This window comes from Chenopodium quinoa, unplaced genomic scaffold, assembly GCF_001683475.1.
Source record: "Chenopodium quinoa cultivar QQ74 unplaced genomic scaffold, ASM168347v1, whole genome shotgun sequence".
In the NCBI taxonomy this organism is placed as follows: domain Eukaryota; kingdom Viridiplantae; phylum Streptophyta; class Magnoliopsida; order Caryophyllales; family Amaranthaceae; genus Chenopodium; species Chenopodium quinoa.
Genome location: NW_018744080.1, coordinates 3,078,861 through 3,093,528, shown reverse-complemented (window position 1 = coordinate 3,093,528; position 14,668 = coordinate 3,078,861). Strand labels below are relative to the sequence as shown.

General features: G+C 34.8%; 1 long non-coding RNA gene across 3 annotated transcripts; it reads right to left on the bottom strand.

Moving 5' to 3' along the window:
* Nucleotides 1-253: 253 nt before the first annotated feature.
* LOC110691501 lies at nucleotides 254-2,705 on the bottom strand. Of its 3 annotated transcripts, XR_002505306.1 has the most exons (4): nucleotides 1,598-2,705; nucleotides 953-1,015; nucleotides 642-849; nucleotides 254-561 (listed from the first exon to the last, which is right to left on the bottom strand). It is a non-coding gene; the product is annotated as an uncharacterized LOC110691501 (long non-coding RNA). The 3 variants fall into 3 exon arrangements; XR_002505307.1 differs by having other exon boundaries at nucleotides 254-849; nucleotides 953-1,027; XR_002505305.1 differs by having other exon boundaries at nucleotides 254-849; nucleotides 1,598-2,703.
* Between the last annotated feature and the right edge of the window lie 11,963 nt (nucleotides 2,706-14,668).

Below are 14,668 nucleotides of genomic sequence, written 5' to 3'. Positions count from 1 at the left end.
TTTGTTGTCCATGAACAATTAATTGCCGACGCTTTTATATGTCGTAAAAGTTATCAGCGCTTTTTAACGTCTTGTTTCTTTAAAAAAATTTGCTTTTACACTGAAGTTTCTACATGAAAAAGCGTCGAGAATCATGTTTCCTACTTTTTTTATTAATTATGTTGAAACAGATACCTTTCATGCCTTTTTTTTAGGCATTTTATTCCTTAACTTGATTTAAAAAAAAAAGTTACACATACAAAATCTTGGACTATTTCATTTATAAATGCTGGTAAATATTATATTCACCCAAAATAAATTAAAATTTACAATGGTACAATTCAAGGTTATGAGTGTATTTACAAATAATACAATAAAACAACATCAAGCACAAATAGCTAATACAACAATGTCAAGCACAAATAGCAGCAGCAACAACAACAACAGTGGACAGAGCAAGCATAGATTGCAGTAGTAGCGTCGTTGAGCAAGCATACATTGCAGCGGTAGCAGCGTCGAGCAAGCATAAATTGCAGCAGCAAGGTCAATCAGCAACGACTAGAACTGGTATTCAATTTATGCCTTGAGAAATCGATGAATGAAACAGTCAGAATTTAGAAGTTTATAATGTATATCTATTGACATACGTATTAAGACATCACCTTTGTTTCCCAAGAAACTCATTATTCTAGATTTCTAAGGTTCAACATAAACTTAATCATCACTAATAATTTGAGAATCCATCGTAAGTGAACCAAATACACCCGACTTCATTATTGAGAGTTTTTCCTATCAACAAGCAAGTTTCCATTTTCTCGTGTATGAATTGTTTTCCAGTCCAATTCCTGTCATCGTTCTCTTGAAATAAACCTGCAAAAACAATTTCAGATAATCATTGTACAAGTTGTCAAGTTCCTTGAACTCTGTTTGGATTGTAAATATAATATGCAATATGCTTTAAAATGTTGCCTACCTAAAACGTAAATATCTCTAGATGTGACAAAACTATGGCTCTGGTATTCCCCGGGTTCTCAATCTGCAAGAAAATCTGCATCATTGATAGCGATTTATGTAGAAGCATGCTAAAAAGTCTTAAAAACATCGGAGCACATCGCATGAAAACTACAATGAACAAATGCAGAAGATACAATTCTTTTCAATGGAGAGAGGGAATCTAGGTGGATAAGAGAGGGAAGCTAGAGGGATAAGAGAAGAGAAAAGGAATGAAAAGGAGATTATAAAAAAAGAAATCAATGAGACTGTATCAAAATATACAGCTAACAAGTGACTGAATAAGGGATTTTATAACTGAAGATCTCTCACCTTTTTTAGAAACCAAAGAATATAGTAAGAGCAAAGGCACTACATTAAATGATCCCTATGGTTTACCTATCTAACAATGCCAGAGATTTTGTACGACTCATATTCATTATTTGGACAAAAACAAACAAAAAGAAAGACGATTATCAAGCTAAGAACAGGTAGAAAAACTACAATCAGATCAAAACATGAAAACCAAGACAAGTAAAAATATAATCTGATCAAAACATTAACACCAAGACAAGTTCCAATAAGTTTAATTCAAGTAAAATAAGAGTACCAAGCAGCAGAACATTACCAAGGAGCCAGCAGCATAAATAAAAGAGATAAAATCCCCATGTTATTGGGAGTGGCTTGTTACCAGATTCCTTTGATTGCTCCTTTATATCAGCAACATTTTCCACATTTTGAGCATGAAATGCCTATAAATGCAAAAGAAAGTATATGATTAAACATGCTTTTAGAACTAACAAAACATAATAGTTGACTAACGTCAAGTTTAATATCCATTGGAATGCTTTTAAGACATTAACTTATTACAATGCAAAAAGTAGTTAGCCACACTTGGTACGTAGGATAAAGGTAATAAGTGCTAATTAAGATAACAAATTTATCCAATTATATTGAGTTAAGTATAGTATAGTTCCACTACTATGAAACAAACAAAATTGATCCAACCAAAGCCCACAGAGTAGTAGTGTGTGACAACAATGTATACAACACCCACCATTCTAAAAAGAATAAAAAAAAAACAGTGTGAGAGTATACACATTCTAAATATGACAAGAGCTGAAATTTTAATAAGAAGATAAAATGTGTTGATCAATATGTAATCAAAAAGTATATATAATAATTCATAGTAGCACCCCACGAAACACCATGTCCTGAAATATGTGCAGTGTTTAGTTTAATTTTAATTAACATTCATAGAGGTGTCTATCTAACTCCTCGTCCAGTTTTAGCTTTGAAATTTTCAAACACCTGTTAACTTGGACACCTAATATTCTCAATATTTCTATCACAAAATCAACCTTATTAGCACAAAAACAAGAAAGAATAGTTATACCTGATTTTATAATGTAATACTAGTAAATTTAATTGGAAACAAAAAGAAAAATTAATCTCACATATTTATAAAAAAAAATAAAAAAAGTACCTGAGTGATTTAAACCATTTGAGAAAATAAACCCCACAATTCTAACAAGAAACAAAAATTAAATTTTGGAGAAAAAATGACTGGAAGAAAACAATTGCTAATAACTTTAACATAATATGATAAATAGATATAGAGGTAGAATTGATTATATACTTCATGTAAAATTAAAAACTCACATCACGAATAATGACAAAATTACAAGTATTAATTGAATTTAATTACAACTAACCAAAGATTAAACAAAAATCAATGAAACAACCAACTAGATACAATAAACATCAGGAATAAGAAACCAAAGGTACAATTACCAATAATGGTGATTGTCTAAGTCTTCTTTTTTTAGTACCTTTTGCTACAATCTTGTTGCTTCTCAACTTCTTTTTGGGGTGCTTAATTCTAAACTTCCAATTCAACCGATTGAATGGGATCCTCTTTTAGATTTGCACATAAAATTTAACTATGTCATACCTTATAACGTCAATCTACCCATAGTAAAAAGTAAACCGTAATCCTTATTAAATCAACCAAAATGAAAATTTTGATTGAAGAGTAAATCACAGCAACTAGTGACAAACCCAACTTACGTTTTTCGATTTTGAGGAGGGAAAATCATGCAAAATATCAAAGAATGAAAAACAGAGGAATATAAAGTGCACCGAAATGGATTTTAAACAACGAAATTGAAGAAATTCAAATCAAGCACTTGAACAACCAGATCTAGAAAAAAAAACCCTAAAAATTCAATAATCAAGAGGGATTTAAAGAAAATCAAATACCTGTTGAATCGCAAAGCAATTATTTTTAATCTATAACTCCAAATGAGAAGGGGAGATCAGTTTTGAATCATAGATGAACCGCTATTCAACTTTTGCATTTTAAAGGTTAGGGTTCAAGATGCAGCACCGATTAAACAAAACGTTTTTTTTTTAATTCTCATAAAATAAAAGGGTGAGAGTTTATGTTCAGTATCACGTGCAAGACATGTGTAATATTCTATTTGTAGACGTTGAAAAGAGACGAGACTTTGATTCGGCAAAGAACAACGTCACAAAAACGCATAGAGTCTTTCCTTAGTCTGACAGGGCTCCCTTGGCGTCGATAGCAAAGCGTCGAAAATATAAGGTTTTTGTAGTAGTGTTAGGGTTTAGGGTTTAGGATTTAGGAGGTTCAGAGGGTTTAATATGGTGTTTATGGTGTTAGGGTTTAGGGGGTTCAGATGGTTTAATACGGTGTTTACGGATTAGGTTTTACAATTTACCAATTCAAGTTGGTTTAGGTTTTAGGGTTATAGGGTTTAGGATTTAGGGTTAATATGGTTTTAGGGTTTAGGGTTTATATGGTTTTAGGTTTTAGGGTTAAGGGTTTAGGGTTTAAGGTTTATATTGTTATAGGGTTTAAGGTTTATATTGTTATAGGGTTTAGGGTTAGGGCAGGTTTAGTGTTTAGGGTTTTACGGTTTTAGGGTTTATTGTGTTTATGTTACGGTTTTAGGTTTTGTGGTTTAGGTTTTATCATGGTTTATGATTTAGGGTATAGGATTTTAGAGTTAGGGTTTAGGGTTTATCGTGGTTTATGATTTAGGGTTTAGGGTTTTAGGGTTAGGGTTTAGGTGTTATGGGTTTAGGGTTTATTGTGGTCTAGGGTTTAAGGTACCACATTATATTAATAATTAATTAATGACCTTGCGTTAGGGTTTAGGATTTAATTAATAATTAAATAATTATCGTACCACATTATATCATTATTTGGTTAATTGCTCTAATTACATTAAGGGCGGTTTTAATCCTATGGGTAAAAGCATTGCCTTGTGATTGTTATTTTGAATTGTAGAATTATTGGGTCAGCAATGGGTCAAGTTCAGCTTGAAGCATTGGTCATTGTGATTTTTGATTTTTGATTTTTGATAAGTCACATCACATCAATATTGTTGGACTTTGCACCTTAAATTAAGGGTTGACATAAGCTACCCTACAAGTAAGTTTGTGGCAGTACTAGTACCTATTTCATTGTTATTTATATCACTAATTTGTGTTCACTAATGTGTCTTATGCTTGCAATTCTATTTATTTACTATTTATGTAGATAATGAAATAGGTACTATTCTATTTATTTACTATTTATGTAGATAATTAATCAAAATCATATAAATAATTAGAAGGCACAACCAATAAGGAATTGATATGTAGATTTAAACATGTTCCAGAAAGAGATTAAATAATTTTTGGTAAATATTCGTTTCAAACTTACTGCTACTTTTTAAAGTTATTACAAATTATGTATTTTAAGTACTTAATTTTTTTTAGAATTAGTTGGAATTTTATTTACAGAAATCTTCCCGTATGAAAATTGGACGAACAACTAATTCCGAGGTGATTATCCAAATACCCTACTAAAATCATGGCAACCTATCAATAAAAAATCGTTAAGCAAAATGCAAACTTGAACAAAATATCATAATCAGACTCCAAAAATATATTCTGCTTATAATTTTTTTTTAAAAAAAAATAGGTATAAACGCTTGATTAAAAAAGTTGAAACATGGTGTTAGTTGAAACATGTTATTTACATGGAAATTGCTTACTTAAAATGTGCTTACTTTTAAGTAGGAGCAATATCCTTTCCTATATAGGGAAAAGGTAACAATTTGAACATTAGGGAAATCTCCTGCCAAAAATTGACTCACGTGTATTATTATCGTTGGTTGAGTCATTGTATATAAGAGGATGGTGGGAAAACCATAACTCCAAAAGTTCAAATGGCAAAGAATAAGAATTGTGGTGCTAGGTTTACTTCATGTCTTGGGGGTAGGTTAATGAAGCTATCCAAAAAATTTCATAACTCGCAATCCAAAATATGTCCACAGTTTCCCTCTCCATCCAAAAAATGTCCTCCACTTCCATCAAAGCCCCCAATGAGTCCTCTCTCTCTGTCGAATGCCATCACAACAACCAAAATCCCCAAAAAGAAGCGTTCTTGTAACAGACTTCCTCGTTAGGAAATAAATCTAAGGGTATGGAATGTAACGCGAAATGCTTCATTCAGGATTATGGAGCAGCTATATGGAATACCCCCAACCATATCTTACAAAGAGAGGAAGGAATTAGCTGCTGGCTTTGCTTTGGCTGAGGCAACGAATAAGGAAAGAGAGTGGCTAAACCCGGCTGATGGGGGTCCTGTTTTGCAAGACACGTTGGACCCTAACATAACAAAAGTAGGTGGTCCCAACAACCACACAATTGTTGTTAGGAGTAGACAACGTGGTGACCATGGTGTGGTTTATGAAGTGAGTGATGATGAAACATTCGAGGAGGTGTATGCGGATTATGCCTCCCGGTTGGATCTGTCAACACAGAACATAATTATCAAGAAAAATGGGATGGCAATTGCTCCCACTGATACTGTTTCTAGGGCTGGAGTTCGAACCGGAGAAATATTATATTCCCATGTCGTGGTAATCTTAGTTTATTTACATTTATCTAATTTTTTTTACTATTTTTAGTAAGCATATAGGGTTGTTTACGCTTTATATTAACATAAGTACATTATTATTGCAGAATCCTTCGCATAATATGAATGTCGGTGCTAAGTTCTTCTAAATCAAGAACACTTGCACTCCACCACATGAGTTGAGGGTGTATGCGAAGCTCTCTTCCAAGCTGTATAAATTGTTCAAGAAATGGGGAGCCGAAATCAACAAGGACCCGAAGAGCTTGACATTGATCCACCAAGACAGGAGGTTGTCAAGACGTCAAACCATTGGTGATGCTGGTATCAAGAACTTCGACTATGTTTACGCATATCCAGACAATTAAATCATTTTGGGGTGGGTTGGGACTCTTGGCAGGAAGAATTCAATGTTGAGTTAGAGTTATAGTTGGCTCTTTTGAGGCCCTTTTGTATGAACTTTGTGTTGGCTCTTATGAGGCCCTTTTGTCTAGGCCCTTTTGTGTATGAACTTTGTGGTGGCCAGTATGTGGGCCTTTTTTAAGTATGTGTAAGCCCAGTATGTGTAGGCCCTTTTGTGTATGCGAATTAGTATGGATCAGGCCCAGTAGTATGGAATCAGGGCCAGTAGTATGGATAAGGCACTTTAGTATGGATCAGGCCAAGTAGTATTATTTATCAAGCCCAGTAGTAGTATAAATCAGACCCACTAGTAGTAGTTTCTCTAGTAGTGAACTTAGTTATATGTATTATGATATGTATTCCAGCTCTTTTAAATGACAAGTACATTGTTACTTTAAGATGCATGTTATTTAAGTGATTTTCATATTTAACACACTGTTACTGTTTTCATATGGATGTTACACTAAAGTGACTTTATTGATTAACACTTTCCCAAGTAAATCCTAAGTACAAAACACTGTCAAAATAAGTCCAAGTCCTAAATAAGTCCATGATGAATAATGAATAGCCAAATCAATAAAACACTGTCAAACAAAGTCCATAATGAACATGGGCTTACTAAATAAGTCTAAGTCCAAGTACAAATAAGTCCATTGAAAACATGGAATAAAACACTATCAAACAAAGTCCATAATGAACATGTGCCTACTAAATAAGTCCAAGTCCAAGTACAAATAAGTCCATTGAAAACATGGAATAAAGGCAAAATTGGTTTAGATGGAATTGCTAAATAATATAGTTAGATAGATCATTCCTACAGTAATTCAGGTAACACATTCAAACTAAGTAGATAGATCAAAACACAGTCCATAATATCATGACACTGATTAATTCATAACACATAATTTTCACATTCAAATTCATGACATAAAATAATACACAAGGCATATTATGACATTCAAATACATGGCATAGAATAATTTTCACATTCAAATGCAGGCTTGTATATATTATTCAAATGGAGTTATGAGCAACATTCCATACAAATTATCGCCTAAATCATACACCTGATGTTTCAATTGACTGAGGAAAATTTATATAACTACTTAGAAATTGCGACAACGTTGCGGGTTACACAGTTGTAAGGTAGGTGTTTGAAACAACCCTCATGTAATGTGGCATATATACAACTACTTCAAATAACCACCGCCCTGAAAAGACACAAAAAAAATATTAACTACATACCTTCCATTCTTTCTTTCTAGCAACACACATTGTAGGTTGTAGATTGATTTAACTCACAACTCTTTTTATTATTCAAATGGAGGGTGAGTGATAGCCGACACGCAACAAACACAACTGTGTTGGCTCTCCACATTTTGCTACAAGCCAAGTACAATTTCTACGAGGCATATCAACGACATCTTGGACATGCATCTGATGAATAGTTCTTTGCATTCAATGATTGATTAAAAAAGAAGCAATGATCTGTGTACGAAGGAACAATCCCAGAATAAAATTGAAAAGCAATAAGTAAGGACTGGAAAAAAAAAACCTATGACACTATTCCCATGAACTAACTATGTGGGGAATCCAGAAAAGTATTTAGGGCACGCAAAAGCAAACTTAAACCCTCCACACCACCAGCAAAGAATATCACCTCCGTCTGCATAACCATACCAAATTTCATTACTTTAGGCACATAGGAATTGCATTCAATTCCACAAAAAGAATATAAAATGCCATGTAAAACATTAACCTAGGCAATTGCATCCATTTCATCGTGATTCTGTCGCGATTCATGTAATTCCATGCCAAATGCACTATGAAACTGCTTGTTTGATAGTCAGTCGAGTAAAAATGAAAATAACAAATTCACAAGTACAAATGTGTTTAAAACTTACCCAAGCAACAACCCGTCTTAACAAAGACACCAACTCCGAAGTTAAATTCCTTAAAGTGACATCACAAACAAGGAAATCAGATAACAAATAACAACGCATCAAATAACATTCCATATACTAATAACCTTACCACGTTGTTGTTCCCCCGGAGAAATAACTGGACAGAGCACTCATTAATTGGCAGAACTGAGGAACTTCTGTGTTTGGAACGTAAGTAGGGTTGGTTGAATTAAATGGAACAACATCTGAACCTGCCTTAAAGCTCCTCATACCAGTCCACTTAGGCCTTTTTACTTAATGTGTAAAAGAGCACTTTGGTGCACCACGCCGCTTATTAGGATTATGCCTATTCTCGGGAGGTTGAACAACAAAATGATGGGCCACACCCTAGTGTACTCACAACACATGTTTACAATAGTTAGAAGCCACAACAACACAGGTTATCAACCAATAAAATTTAATACCTTTGTCATGGAGGAAGGTCCATCACTATCCCTTCCTTTGGATGAATCTCACCATATGCTACATCTAAACTCTACATAAAATTATCACAAATTCAAAACCCCATTGTATTAAGAAAATATAGTAAATTAAATCATTAAACTATATTAAACTAACCCCCAACTTTCCATAATCACCTCCGCATACAATTCGATCTTGTTTAAGGGAAATACTAAGCTTATTCATGTCCCAAACCTTTATTCGAGGAAATTCACCCCCATTGCACAGGAAACCAATTTAACCTATCAAGATAAAAAAAAAAAAAAAAAAAAAAAAAAAAAAAAAAAAAAACTACATTGAACAACCATCATATTTAAAGTTAGAATACACCCATTACCAGAACAAGAAATATAATGACTAGATTTGAATATTAAAATACATACCACTGCGAATATGGTATACCCACCACATCCACCTGCAACCCCAGTAGAATAAAAACGTCGAGCAAAACTCCCAACACTCTCCATCAACTTTTTTAATACTAATTGATCACACCAATTGTACGAGCCAGCATTCATGGCACAAGTCAGGGCAGGTAATAAATCACAAGCCAACCTAGGAGACTGTGTAGGACATAATACCATTTCTAGTGACAACAACAAGAAAAGTGTCTTAAATTCCTCCTCCTCGTGTGCCTCCCATTTCCCCTCCACCCTTTCCATCACTTTAGCATTCACATGTATGCCTATAGAGGTATACACTACACCTGAATCCTTCTTTGACCTTGTCCTAGTTGTTACACCATACTTTTCTTGGATTCTAATGACCTTTTCATGCAACAATGAGGACATTGATTTACCAGTGGGAACAGTTAAGTTCCTATTGGGAATGCCTAATACCCAATGCACTTGATTAGCGGATAACCTGAATTGTTTACCATCCAGAGCGATAAACACTTTATTCAGAGGATCAATACGAGTCATCAACCAATACCCTAACTGACGAGGTAGGTGTATGTCAGTTGGAACAGTCAATAATCCACCTTACCCCATTTCATTAATCCAACGAGTTCTTCTATCATCAAAGGTGAGGCAAATTCTGGAGAAAGTCTCAATACGGCAATTCATATTAGGTGGCTGCACAAATTGGGATACAAAGCAAGATAAAAAAAGACAATTCATTCTTCAATTTTTTAAAACCAACACAACACTACAAATACACATACCCTGCCAAACACTTCAAATTGTTTCTTGATAACCTCCCCCATTCCCTTCACTTGACCACCAACGCTACAAGAGTCATCCTTGACGGCAAAATTTAATTCAATAATTCAGCAAATTATCAAACCTTTTAATAATACACACAGTAACAACTTAACGAAACCATACCAGAAAGTGTTCACTTCGAATACCTTTCCCCAAAGGATTTTGTCGATTTTTAGCCTATTAAACATGATCACACTTGAATTACATCCTACAATATCATTACCAATCCAAACCAAAAATCAATTCTGATTTACCATTGGTGGGAACACATGGATGATCAACTGACCACGGTTTGTACAACAGACTACAGTTCAACTTATCAATCAATGTAGAGACCGTTAGTCAAACTGATTGCCTCCGTTTGGTCGTATATTATTAAACAGAGTTCTAATTACATTTCCCTTACACCAATGGGAGAGACCTCTTCCCCAATTGGGCCAATATTCAGACCCTTGAAAGTGTTTCAACATATAAGGTGTGTAATGCATACAATAAATCAATTCAGAAATTCAGCAATGCAACATTTCAGAAATTCAGCAATACAGCATTTCAGAAATTCAGCAATAGAGCATTTCAAAAATTCAGCAATACAACATTTCAGAAATTCAGCAATAGAGCATTTTAGAAATTGTGCAACTCAACAATAGTGCATTTCATAAATAGAACAATTCAACAATAGAGCATTTCAGAAATTGAGCTATTGAGCATTTCATCAATTGAGCCGTAGAAGAAATTGAGCAAACCAACGGAGCAATTCAGCAATTGAATAGAGTTAAAACAACAGATTGACATAAAGTTCATCCCACACTACATCCCTTAATAGCCATAAGTACATACCTCAAAAGCGACGAACTACTAGCTCAGCTGAAGCACAGTGAACGTCTTTAGCACAAATCAAGCACGGGTTTCGATATCGCGAAATAACAGTCACCTAACAACAAAATGTTCACAACATTGCGAGCTCAGAATCAGTGGAAGGAAGCAGAAATCATCCAACATGAAGAAGATTCAAGTATCGCCCTCGCCTTCTCGCTCCTAGGGTTTTGATTTCTCAGCTAACTGTTTTGGTGAAATTCCACGTTACAGTTGCTCCGTTAGAGTTAGTGTAAGTTAGTGTTGTAATTAGACCTGGTTATTGGGCGGGTCGGGTTAGGGTCGGTGCGGGTCGGTTGCGGGTCGGGTCAAAGAGGGTCACCTTTTATAGGGTCAATATTGGGTCGGGCTAATGCGGGTCGCTGGTCAATAGCGGGTCGATAATGGGCGGGCTTACAAAATATCATTTAAAAAAAATATTGGACAAAGCCATTATTAAGTATATATGAATATAAATTTATCTATGTAATTATTTTTACATAATCTATTTTCTTTATCAATTAAATTGGAAAAACATTTTGGCCCTATATTAACCCTGTCCGATAAGGGCCTTGTCCATTAAAAACCCTTTAAACTTGACTCTGACTCTATTATCATTGGACTACCCTAAACCACCTCTAGCTGTAATGACTACTTCACCCCTAAATTTTATACTGTCTTGACGATTTTAGCTCTGAGATTAACATTTTATGAAAATCTCGGAGAGCAAATAAACACATTTGAAACTCTGTGTTTACCCTTTTATTCTAAAAGTAAACACGCCATTGCCAAACCCACTCTACACTCCTGCCTCGCCCTCTCCTTCTCGCCGGCGATTACGGCGGCGAACCACTCTTCACCACCGCCGTCAACTCCACAATCGAAACAGGTCTTTCTCTCTTTTCTCTTTCTGCTTCATATTTTTATTGTATATATACTATTGTAAAAACCGGGAATCAGCCTTTTTTATTCTATTATTTAGGTTTCAAATTTGTGAAAGACTTGATTAAAAGTGTCTCATTTTTAGCTATATTCTTGTATTAATTATCTGATAACTGTTGAAATTTGGGGTTTGTGAGTAGTTTTGATTGTCTAATTGTGTTAGTTTTTGGATACTTATTGAAATTTTGCATGAAAGATGTAATGTGGCTCATATTGCTGTTTATTATGATATTTTGCTGTATTTGCATGGTGGGTTATCAGTTATGTTGATTTGGGAATGGAAAATTCGAGGCATTGCCTGGGCTACTCACTAGTTAAATACGTTTCTTTATTTGGGTTTTATAAATTAGTAATACCCTTTGACATAATTTCATGGGACTTGGTATTTGGGAATTGTATATCAGCAATTTAGGTTCATAATTGTGTTCTGCTGCAATTATCTTCATTGAGTTTATATATTTCCATTATTGCTCTTTTAGGGTGCGGAGATTCGAGGACGTTTTAAGTAAATATTGAGATGGGGTCATCAAATGCATCCAGTGATTTGTCAGCTGATATGGAGATTGATGCTTTCAGACGCTTATTTCCTGTTCAGTTTTACGAACGACATTTTGTTAAGTCCTTAAGACCTGATGCAAGGACTCTTAATGCAGCTAGAGATACAACTGTGGCACTTGGTTAGTTTCGATCGATTGCTTATATTTCCCAGCACTGATTTTGTTTTGTTTATGTTAAAGTCAAGAACTTTTGATTTCATGTGTTGTAGCTGTGCCTTTGAGAAACTCCTGGTTAATTCTGATAAACACAGGATTAATATGCAGTTTTTACTAGCTTATTTTTGCTGTTTGTTTAATTTTAGATAAAATTAAAATACTTATGCTAACGACTATAGTGCTGATAGTGAGGGTTTTGATATATGTTAGCTCTTTATGATTCGTTAGGCACAACCTTTGGGAGAAAGGTCCTGTAACTTTGCATTTGCACTTTCCAAAATATAAAAAAACTCTTGTACAGTTTATAAAGTCATGAGAGAAAGGTCCCGTACTTCGTATTTGTATTTAGTTTATATTCTTATACCCTCATCTGGCATGCCTCATGCTATAACGTACCTGTGCAGGGGCTGTTTCATCTGCAAATGGTTCTGCACTTGTAAAAATTGGTTGCACTGTAAGTTATTTTCTGACTGTCCCTTTTAATCATGTTTACTCTCTTCAATAGAAAGGCCTCTATGCATTCTAAATATTTTCGTTTGTCCTTCTGCAGACTATGCTTGCTGCAGTCAAGATGGAAATCACGACTCCTTCAACGGAGTCACCAGATGAGGGCAACCTAGGTTAGCATATGTTCATCTTTGTCATGTCTTCAGTGTCAAATGTGTTTTATGCTCAACTTATAACCAATTTCATCTTTGTAACATTGCTATTTATGTAATTGCAGCTATTGAGTTTCACATGCCTCCTATTTGTTCCCCCCTTGTTAGGCCTGGAAGGCCAGCTGACGCAGCACCAGTTATATCAAAGCAATTAGCAGACACCTTTTTAAGGTAATTAAATGGCTGCTAATGGTTTTTGCTTGCTAGTTCTAAACACTTGAATGCTAAGTAAACCTTAGACATAATTTGGTTGCACCTTAGGTATCATTGGCATTTAAGGCATATATACTGATACACATTTTATTAGTTCTACTTCCTGAGAAATTGGCATCACTATTTAAATGTTTTACTACTCATAATTGACATGAACAATTTATTTTGTTCATGACATTGGCTGTCAAAAAATTCGTGTTACGACACTAATGGCAGACGCAAGAAAGAGAGATCAACAAACAAGAACACAAATTTTACGTGGTTCATGAGTTAACTACGTCCAGGGACAAACGAGAGGATAGTTTTGTTGATCTTGAGGTACAAAATCAATCTACAGGTTATTGTATAGCAGCTAGTTTAAACTAGAGAATGTGTACATTACAAATAATTGTCGCTTGAAAGGGGCTAACAAATTCAAGGCATATCCTAACAATTTGAATACGTGTTTTTTCGTACTCTCTTGTGTAAAAAAAGGTGTGGTTTTGAGGTAAATATGTGTCATATGCCAATGAGTATCTTCATTCTGAAAAGTCTGAATAGGATTATCAATTACAACGGCTAGTTTGTGGTGGTGCAATTTGACTAGTAGACTTATGGAAATACTGAAGACCAGTAGACCACTTTTGGTAAGTGGTTTTAGCCATTTGAGGCCTCTTGGTTGATCTATATAAGTCCAAAATTTATTGTGTGGGGTTTGTCATGCTACGAGTTCACTCTACTGGAAGCAATTGGGTTTGTCATGCTACGAGTTCACTCTACTGGAAGAGTGGAAGCAATTGGGTTTGTCAAGCATGCTGTTCTTGCCAGGGTTAAGCATTGGAATGTAATTTAGTAGTAATCTGTTGAAGTAGCTGAATCATGAATGGTGTACGGTTGTGTATGTGGCCTGAGATATGGTCATCATGACCACTGGAGTCATTATTCACATTATTTGTGCCTGCACAAATTTTCTTTGAAAAGCTTCCACTCTGCCTAAGAAGCCTGAATCTATGGATTGGGATAAGAACACTCAACCACTAAGAGTTGTGATTCTTAGTTAGAAGAAATAATTAGCCTGGAACAAAGTACCATTTGCAGGTTCTTTGGTAGCTTGGTGAGTGGTGACTGAGAAATCTCCTATTCAGACTGTTTGATGGCACGGTTTTCTATACAACATACTTTTTTGGCAGGTTAGGTTCTGTTTTAGCTCATGAAATTGGAGACGTTTACTGAATTTTAGAACAAGTTACAAGTAGTTGATTGTTGAGACTCAGAAGCTGGTATTTGCTCAATACAAGTAATAGAAAGGTTATGCAGAATGCTCATCATTTCTTTTGAAGATTGCTATTTTGACATGGAGGTGTGATGTGTGGTGCCCCCAATGTGGGCTTTGTGGTTC